Source organism: Labeo rohita, chromosome 22 (genome assembly GCF_022985175.1).
Source record: "Labeo rohita strain BAU-BD-2019 chromosome 22, IGBB_LRoh.1.0, whole genome shotgun sequence".
Taxonomy (NCBI): Eukaryota; Metazoa; Chordata; class Actinopteri; order Cypriniformes; family Cyprinidae; genus Labeo; species Labeo rohita.
The window spans coordinates 8,073,539-8,083,643 of NC_066890.1; positions in this window are offsets into that span (position 1 = coordinate 8,073,539).

The window sequence follows — 10,105 nt, forward strand, 5'->3', positions numbered from 1 at the left end:
GTTTCAGCTTCACAGCCTTCTTCAGGATACACCTTATCCTATATTAGATGATTAACATGTATTTAGCATGTTGCTAGCATGTTTCTGTCATGTTAGCATGTTGCAAACATGATTAGCATGTAGTTAGCATGTTGCTAATCATGTTTTTAACCTGATTAGCATGTTGGTAGCATGTTTAAAATGTAGTTAGCATGTTGTTAATCATGTTTCTAGCATGATAAGCATGTTTAAATATAATTACAAAGTTAGCATGTTGTTAACGTGTACCTAGCATTATTAGCAAGGTACTAACATGATTCCAGCATGATTAGCATGCTATTAACGTGTTGTTAGCATGATTAACAAGTTACTAGCATGTTGCTAGCATGATTAGCAGGTTCCTGACATGTTTTTAGCATGATTAGCAAGTTGCTAGCATGATTCTAGCATGATTAGCATATTACTAGCATGTTGTTAGCACGATTAACAAGTTACTAGCATGTTTCTAACATGATTAGCATGTTAACAGCATGTTGTTAGCATGATTAGCAAGTTACTAGCATGTTGCTAGCATGATTAGCAGAATCATGACATGTTTTAGCATGATTAGCAAGTTGCTAGCATGTTTCTAACATGATTAGCATGTTAACAATGTTAACAGCAGTTAACAAGACGTAGTTTGCTCATCTGTGATACGTCTATTGGACATTTCCTGTCAGATGTCCAATAGATGTCTATTAGATGTCTTTAAGATGTTTATGATTTAGAATGTATGTAGAACTGACATCTTGCAAATGTCTGTCAGATGTTTGTACAAAGCAGATGCTTTCCAGATCAAGAGATCTTTAACAGACATCTTGCAGACGTATGTGTGCTATCTGGGATGTTTTAAATATAATTAACAAAGTTAACATGTTGTAAATGTGTACCTATCATGATTAGCAAGTTACTAGCATGTTTTTAACATGATTATCATGTTAATGTCATGTTTCTAGCATGATTAGCAAGTTACCAGCATGATTAACAAGTTATTAGCATGAATGACAAGTTATTAGCATGACTCTAGCTTTATTAGCATGTTACTGGCATGTTGATTAACATGTTACTAGCATGATTACTGACATGTAAAATTTGAATTTTGACAGTCTTGGCTCATTTGAACATTCCGTCAATGTAAGTCTATGGGATTTTTCCCAGTTTTATTCGTCATTTTTAGGAAAACCGTAATCATGATAAGTTAGAAAAGATAAAGCACACAAAGTCAGATAAGTCTGAAGAGTTTGGTGGTTGTAGCTTGAAAGCTCTAGTAGGAATAGCGTTCAGAAATGTTAGTTTCTTAAATAGCAGATCAGTAAACTTTCTGTCCAACCTCATGAAATGCAAACACAGTGAAAATGACATGAATCGCTCTAGTAGAGCAGTAGTGTAGTGTTGTTTTTGGCCACACGGGGGCAGTAGCGCATCAGGAGTCTCAGCACGAGCTGCTCCGAATCTCTGAGATCATCTTCTGCTGTTTGAGGAGGTCAGAGCTGCGTTCATTCTGTTTTTGTGCTCTTCACAAATTATGTGGTGTAGTTTTGAAAGGTTTTTCTCACTTCACTTGGCCCTGCAGACACTGAGGTGTCGCGCGGTTTCTGACAGACTCAGACAGAACATGATCACCCTGAGACCCGAGAGCTGTGTGTGTGTGTATGTGTGTGTGTGTCATTGTGTTTGTCAGCGGCGAGTCGAATGCTATTGTCATTTCCAACGCTTTCATTCTTGTGTTCAGTAACCGGCTCCACCGGATGCGCCGGTTCCCGCGGTTTCTTTACATAAGATCAGGTCAGACTCGCGCTCAGCGTCTGAACTCACCTGAGCGTTTATATAAGACTCACTCCATCATGCATCTGTTAGTAAAATCACATTCAAACCACGCAACTCTGTAAATATCATCACAGTAGCACATATTCATAAAACAATGAGTTTAAAACTAAAAGTCATGTGGTTGCTGGGGCGTTAATATGCAATTGCTGAATTATTCTGCATGTTCACCAGCAGTGTTGGAGAAAGTTACTTTTAAAACTAGTGCGTTACAATGTTGCATTACTCCTTAAAAAAAGTAACTTATTGCATTGTAATGCGTTACTTTTGAAGTACTTTTTGACACATGACCTGGGCTTTCTTGTTTTTTTTTAATAACAGAAAACCCCAAGGTTATATTTTGTCAACTGTAAAGGCCCTTTCACACCGAAAAAATGAAGTGAAGAAGCCTCAGGCTGAAGGAAACACTGCTGCACGTACTCCTCATGTCTCACAGCAGGGGACAGGAGAGCTGTCAGTCAATAAATGGGAAAACAAAGTAACTTATTTGAAAAAGTAACTCATATTTCATTGTAGATTTAGAAGTAATGCGATACTTCACTAGTTACTTAAAAAATAATCTGATTAACTTACAATACAGGTAGTGCGTTAACACTGGTTACCACCTTGTTATGCTATTAGTTATTAGTTCTGAATGATTGTTAATGAGTTGCTGTGCAGTTGCTAGGGTGTTCTGAGTGGTTGCCGGGTGTTGCTTTGTCAGTAAATGTGTTTTGAATAATTGTTAATGATATTTTTATTGTGCTTGTAGTAATGAGTTCTAAATGATTGATAATGAGTTGTTGTGCAGTTGCTAGGGTGGTCTGAATGGTTGCTAGGGTGTTGCTATGCAGTCGGTAAATGTGTTTTGAATGTTGTTAATTACATTTTTGTTGTGCTTTTAGCTCATTTCTTTATGGGTTGCCAGGATGTTACTAAACAGTTTAGATTGGTTGGTATGTGGTTGCCAGGGTAGTGTTATGCATTTGCCAAAGCATTTTGCACAGTTGCCATGGTGTTGCTTTGTGCATGGTTTTTTTTTTTTGTGGTTGCTAGAGCATCCTGAGTGGTTGCAAAGTATGTTAATATGTAGTTGCTAAGGCATTCCAAGTGGTGGTCCACATGTTTCCAGGGCGTTACTATGAAATTGGTTTTCATATTTTGCTTAGTACTTTGCAACACTTACTATGCTGCTAGTTAAGAGTAAAGAGTGGTTGGTAACACATTTATGTGGTTGCTAGGGTAGTCTGAGTGGTTGCCAGGGTGTTGGTATGCAGTTACTAAGGCATTCAAAGTGTAGTTAGCATGTTGCTAGGGCATCTGAGTGGTTGCCAGGGTGTTGCTATGCAGTTACTAAAGTACTCATAGTGTAATTAACATGTTGCTTGGGTGTCTGAGTGGTTGCCAGGGTGTTGATATGCAATTACTAAGGCACTTAGAGTGTAGTTAACATGTTGCTAGGATGTCTGAGTGGTTGCCAGGGGGTTTCAAAGCTATGCAATCACTGTTTGAATGGTTGCCAGGGTGAGCAGTTAGGCATTCAAAGTGTATAGGTTGCTAGGGTACTTGAGTGGTTGCCAGGGTGTTGCTATGAAATCAATTTTTGTTTGTTTTACCTTTATTGGCCCCCTTAGGTGAAACTAGTGTTTCAGCAGTAAGTCACAGCACATACAGACACTACATAATCTGCAGACAACACCTTCACATATAAAACACAACACCCCAATCAAATTAGAAATTCATCAAACTAATAGCCACTGAGACAAAACAGAAAAACCTTAAAATGTATTGTTCTTTGACCAGATACTCTAAACCAAAGCCCTGAGGGGAGCAATTGAATTTCCTTCTGCAACAGGTGATCCAAATTCATTAAAAATGATTGTGACCTCATTAAAACCTGTTTATATGTTTCGATGGGTTGACTCATTCTGATAACGTTACCTGACACTTTGACAAGATTATTCAACCTATTGCTATTTGACCACATAAGCAGGCTACAATGCAGAAAGAAAATGCAGATTCAAGACTTATAAGACTTATCTTCCTTAAGAAAAAACATTTTTTGTTGAATTTTCAAACAAACAACTGATAGATTTGCATGTCACAAAGTCTTCTACTAAAGCACTGTGCCCTCCATCCTGTTCCTGTAGAAAACTCACTATCACTAGTCATCTGCATGTTTAATAAGCCTGTCCGCATATGAACTGTGAGCCTGGCACACATTTTTGTTTTTTTTTAATGTTTACAAACCAGATTTAATAGATAAAGAATAACATCTTATAACCTCCACCTTCTTCTGTAGGCAAATTTTAGTGGGTCAAGGCTGGTTTCAGGCTTCTATAAAATCAATTCCTTTATTATTTTTTCAAAGTATTTTGTAATTAACGACATTAGAGCTGGTCTAAAATATTTAAATTCTTATTCACACTACCTTTCAGCACAGGGACTATGTTAGATTTCTCCCATACTTCAGGGACTTTTTGTACTTTTAAGAGACTCTAAAAAATATTCTGAAAAATTCCACATAATTGTTCTGCACAGGTGCTTAAACACTTTATCTCCTGTTATCAGGCCCTGGACTCTTCTTGACATTTATATTCTGAAAGTATTTTCCAAAATTACTAGACAGTGTTCTCTGTTTTAAATAATTGATTTCTGCACTAAAATCATGATGAACAAACCTTAAATAATACTCATTTAGTTTATTCACAACATTTCTATCAGAGTTAAAATCATCCAGTCTGAATATACTGGTATAATTCATCTCAATTCCTCCCCTCAGTGGTTGCCAGAGTGTTGCTATGCAGTTACTAAGGCATTCTGTGTAGTTAGCATGTTGCTAGGGTGCCTGAGTGGTTGCCAGGGTTTTGCTTTGCAGTTACTGAGACATTCGGAGTGTAGTTAGCATGTTGCTAGGGTGTCTAAATGGTTGCAAGGGTGTTGCTATGCAGTTACTAAGACATTCAGAGTGTAGTTACAATTTTGCTAGGGTGTCTGAGTGGTTTCCAGGGTGTTGCTGTGCAGTCAGTAAGTTGTTTTGAGCAGTAGTTAACATGTTGCTAGGGTGTCTTGAGTAGTTGCAGGGGTGTTGCTATGCAGTACTAAGGTATTCAGAGTATGTAGGTAACATTTTGCTTGGGTGCCTGAGTGATTTCCAGGGTGTTGCTGTGTAGTCAGTAAGGTATTTTGAGCAGTAGTTAGCATGTTGTTAGGGTGGTTGCCAGGGTGTTGCTATGCAGTTACTAAGGTATTCAGAGTGTAGTTAATATGTTGCTAGGGTGTCTAAATGATTGCCAGGGTGTTGCTATGCACTTACTAAAGTTTTCAGAGTGTAGTTAACATGTTGCTAGGGTGCTTGAGTCATTTCCAGGGTGTTGCTGCAGTCAGTAAGGTGTTTTGAGCAGTAGTTAACATGTTTGCTTGGGTGTCTGAGTGGTTGCCAGGGTGTTGCTATGCAATTCATAAGGCATTCCAAGCGATGCGTAGCATGTTGGTAGGCTGTTTGAGTGGTTGCCAGGGTGTTGCTATGCAGTGACTAATGCATTCAGAGTGTAGGTGACATTTTGCTTGGGTGCCAGAGTGGTTGCCAGGGTGTTGCTATATCGTTACTAAGGCAGAGTGTAGTTAACATGTTCCTAGGGTGCCTAAGTGGTTGCCAGGGTGTTGCTATGCAGCTATTAAGGCATTCTGAATAGTAGTTAGCATATTGCTAGGGTGTGGTCTGGGTGGTTTCCAGGGTGTTGCTATGCAGTCAGTAAGGTGTTTTGAGTGGTAGTTTGCATGTTGCTAGGGTGTCTGATTGGTTGCCAGGGTGTTGCTATGCAGTTACTAAGGCATTCAACGTCTAGTTAACATGATTCTAGGTTGTCTAAATTGTTGCCAGGGTGTTGCAATGCAGAGTGTAGTTAACATGTTGCCAGGCTGACTGAGTGATCTAAATTTAGATCACTCATTTAGATCACTCAGTCAGCCTGGCAACATGTTAACTCCATTCCAATGCAGTTACTAAGGTATTCGGAGGTGCAGTAAGAATGTTGCTAGGGCGTCTAATTGGTTGCCAGGTTGTTGTTATGCAGCTGTTTGTAATATCAGTTGTGCTGTGTTTTGCTGCACTTGTGATGCTGTTGAGTTTGGAGTGGTTGCCAAGGCGTTGCTATGCATTTGCTGTGGTGTTCAGTATGACTGTTAATATGTTGCTAGGGCGTCTGAGTTTCTGCCAAGGGTGATGTTACTCAACTAGATTTTTCTGTTAGTTAAGTGTTAGTAATTGAGTGTGTGATCCGGATGTGTTAGTGTTAATTCAGTGAAAGCGGCGAGTGACCCGTCAGTGAGTAGCTGCTGTAGTCCAGTGCTGTCATGGTGACTCAGTGCTATTGAATCATATTTTTCATAGTTTATTTGTAGGTTTCCCAGCAAGCAGATTTGTGAGTGCAGATGAATGAGATGAGGGAGCCGGTTTTGATGAGCGTCACGCTCTGTTTACTGCAGGACTCCAGTTTAACCAGTCTGCAGCGCGGCCGGGAAGAGGCTAAATCAGACCCGTGCGGCTTTATCTGCTCATCCCGTGAATGTCAACTCGGGGTTGTGTAAACAAGTCAAAAACCACATATCTAAACCACCACAACCGGTTTAGGAATCAAACGCATTTGAACCGAATATGCAGAGTATGTGTGTGTTGGAGACGATGCACGCGCGTGTTTAGAGCAGCAGATCGTGTGTCACGTCTCAGTGTGTTTCAGTCAGCTGGTTTTTACTGGATTCATAAAGTCAGGTGTAGAGAAGCACATTAACTAGCACTAACTACCCACACCAAACTCCTGCTCACAGAAACGTTGTGGAGACATTTCTGAAACGTTGAAATGTCCAGTTTTCTTGTCATGATTGTAACATTATTTAAAGGTTACAAAAATGTTTTTTACAACATTCAACTAACTTTGCTTTTTTACACAAAATATGTTATTTGAATGCTTATTTTTAATATTCTAAGAATGTTACAATGTCCAGTTTTCTTGTCGTGATTTTAATGTTACTTAAAAGGATATAAAAATGTTTCATACAACAAAGTTTTTTACACAAAATATGTTATTTGAATGTTTATTTTTAATATTCTAAGAACATTAAAAAGTTTTCTTGTTTTGTTTTTGTTTACTTAAAAGTGATTTTAAACATTTATTTTTAACGTTACTTAAAGATTATATGAAAACAATTATAAAACATTTTTTACTCAATATATAATGTTATTTGAACAATTTTTAATATTCTAAGAACATTTTTCTTGTAATGATTTTAATGTTTCTTAAAGTTATAAAAATATTTTTTACAGCATTCTGAGTTTATTTTTACTGAAAATATAACGTTATTTGACCCATTTTTAATATTTTAAGAATGTTAAATGTCCCATTTTCTTGTTGTGATTTTAACATTACTTAAAAGTTCTGAAAACGTTTACATTTTTAAAAAATGTTTAAAACATTCTAAGTTTATTTTTACTAAATATAAAACAGTATTTAAACATTTATTATTAATATTCTAAGAATATTAAAATGTCCAGTTTTCTTGTTGTGATATTAACGTTACTTAAAAGTTACAAAAATGTTTCTTACAACATTCTAAGTTAATTTTTACTCAAAATATAACTTTTTTTAAATGTTTTTAATGTTATTTAAAGGTTAGAATAACGTTTCTTACAACATTGTTTTAAGTATTTTACTCAACATTCAAAATGTACAACATTCAAAATGTATTTTTACTGAATATATAAACATTATTTGAAGATTTATTTTTAATATTTTAAGAATGTAAAAATGTCCTGTTTTCTTGTCGTGATATTAATGTTACTTAAAGGTTAAAAAACGCTTCTTACAACATTGTATTAAGTATTTTACTCAAAATATAACATTATTTTAACATTTACTTTTAATATTCTAAGAACGTTAAAATCTCCTGTTTCCTTGTTACAAAACTGTTTCGATCCTAAAGTTATTTTTACTTAAAATCTTAAAAAAACATTAAAAACGTTATTTTAATGTTTATTTTTAATATGCTATGAATGTTAAAATGCTCTACTAAGTTTGTTTTTTTGAGTGTTTATTTTAAATAATATTGTAATAACTTTAAAATGTCCAGTTAAAAGTTCTGAAAATGTTTCTTGCAACATTCTAAGTTTATTTTTACTGAATATATAACGTTATCTGAATATATACGGTTATTTTTAATATTCAAAGTTAAAATATCCAGTTTTATTGTCGTGATTTTAACGTTATGTAAAGGTTACAAAAATGTTTCTTACAACATTCTACTAAGTTTATTTTTACTCAAAATATAAATTTTTTTGAATGTTTATTTTTTAAATAATATTCTAAGAATGTTAAAATGTCCAGTTTTCTTGTCGTGATTTTAACATTGCTTAAACGTTAATAAAATGTTTCTTACAACATTCTATTAAAGTTTTCTTGTTGTAATTTTAATGTTACTTAAAGGTTATAAAAAATATTTCTTAGAATGTTCAAATAACATTAAATAAATATCATGCGGATGTTTTAAGATTTGTTCAAAGAATATTTTATCAACGTTGTGGAACATATATCAAATATTGCTAAAGTTATAAGAATATCCCATGCACATTATACTTTATATAACGTTTAAAAAAACGTTCCCTGACTTCATCGCCAACACTTCATCTGTTGATTCAGCATTTCAGACTCTTTCCTGTCAGTGTTTTGTGTAAAGTGTGTCTTTGTCTCTTCTTTCGGTAAGCGACCCATGCGCTGGTTTTTTTGGTTATATAATCACGGATATTGATACTGATTCTGCTGTTTGTTTCCTGAAGGTAAAAATTTTGTTCCTGATTCTTTCATCCCAGACAGTGAAGTGTTGAATCTCTGCCATGTGCGGTCAGAGTCGCTGCCAGAGTCTTACAGTAAAAACACAAACATTTCAGACCCAGTTATGTCATTCAGTTATTCTTCTGCTAATGTCAGAATTATCTAGATATTTATCAGGAAAGTTAAAGTTTTTAAAAGTTATTTTTCAAAATCAAATAACTCTCATTGTGTGTGTTGCAGTAAGTTTGATGAATATTGTATGTGCAAAATATTTTTTGTACAATCTTATGTAAATTTAGGTGCAATTATGTAAAAAAAAAAAAAAAAAACATGAAAAGTGAAACAAGAAATACTGAACTTATAATACATTTGTTAATAAACTGCAAAAAAAACATAACATTATGTGCTTTTTGCACATAATGTTTACTACTTTTTTATTATTTTACATTTGCATTGTTTCATAAAATTACTTATTGTTTAAAGAATATCAATAATGTCATTTGAATATAAAACAGTTTTTTTTAATAATTTGTGTTTTTGTTTTGTTGATAGTAAATCGCAGTATTTGTTGTGTGATTTTTGTTGTGAATTTTTTACTTCGCGCATTGCACGCATTGCATTGTGGGATACCGTATGGCAGTGTGCTGTACACTTTGGCAGATGTGATTCAGATTTTTGTGTGCCAGTGTAAATGATATGTAGCCCAGTAGATGTGCTGTAATTAGGCAGTAGATGAATGAGAAGTGATGATGCTAATGGAATAATGAGAGCTGAGGTGTAAGGTGAGCTCGTGTGTGTGTTTTGTGAGCCGCGCTCGTGTACCTGTCGAGCAGGTGTATTTGGCGGCGCTCCAGCATTGCAGCGGGTCACGTCTCTTACTGGAAAGAGTGCGAGCGCTGCCCGTAAACCGCGCCTCGTGGGCGGAGCCTGCGCTCCGATTGGCCGCGCCTGATGCGAGCGCCGTGTCATTCTGGTTCAGCTGTTAAAGTCTCCGAATGATTCTGGACAATCATTAAACCTGCAGCTTTCACTTTCCCAGAGTCCTTCTGGTCCACATGTGGACTATAAACGCCGTGTCTCTGTGAAATACTGCTGAGTGTCTCATCATATTTCCACCGCTGTTGATGACTGCACCATTATAAAATGTGCAAAACAATCATAACTGATTATTAATAGGAGTGTCTGAACGCTTTCCCGGCAGCGTGTGTTTTTATATTCTCATACTTATACACGTGAAGAGGTGCTTTTGAATATCCTGATTTTAGTTTAAGTTTGCAAACCTAAAAGTTGCATCATTTTGACTTTTAAGCTAAATGTTTGCAGGGGTAATGCTCATTTTGTTTACTGCTTTTTAATAGTAAGAGCAACAAAATTATTACAACTTTAACTAGAAGTAAAGTGAAAACAGAAAATACAAAAATAAAAAACGACAAGAACCATGCAACAAAATTACTAAAACT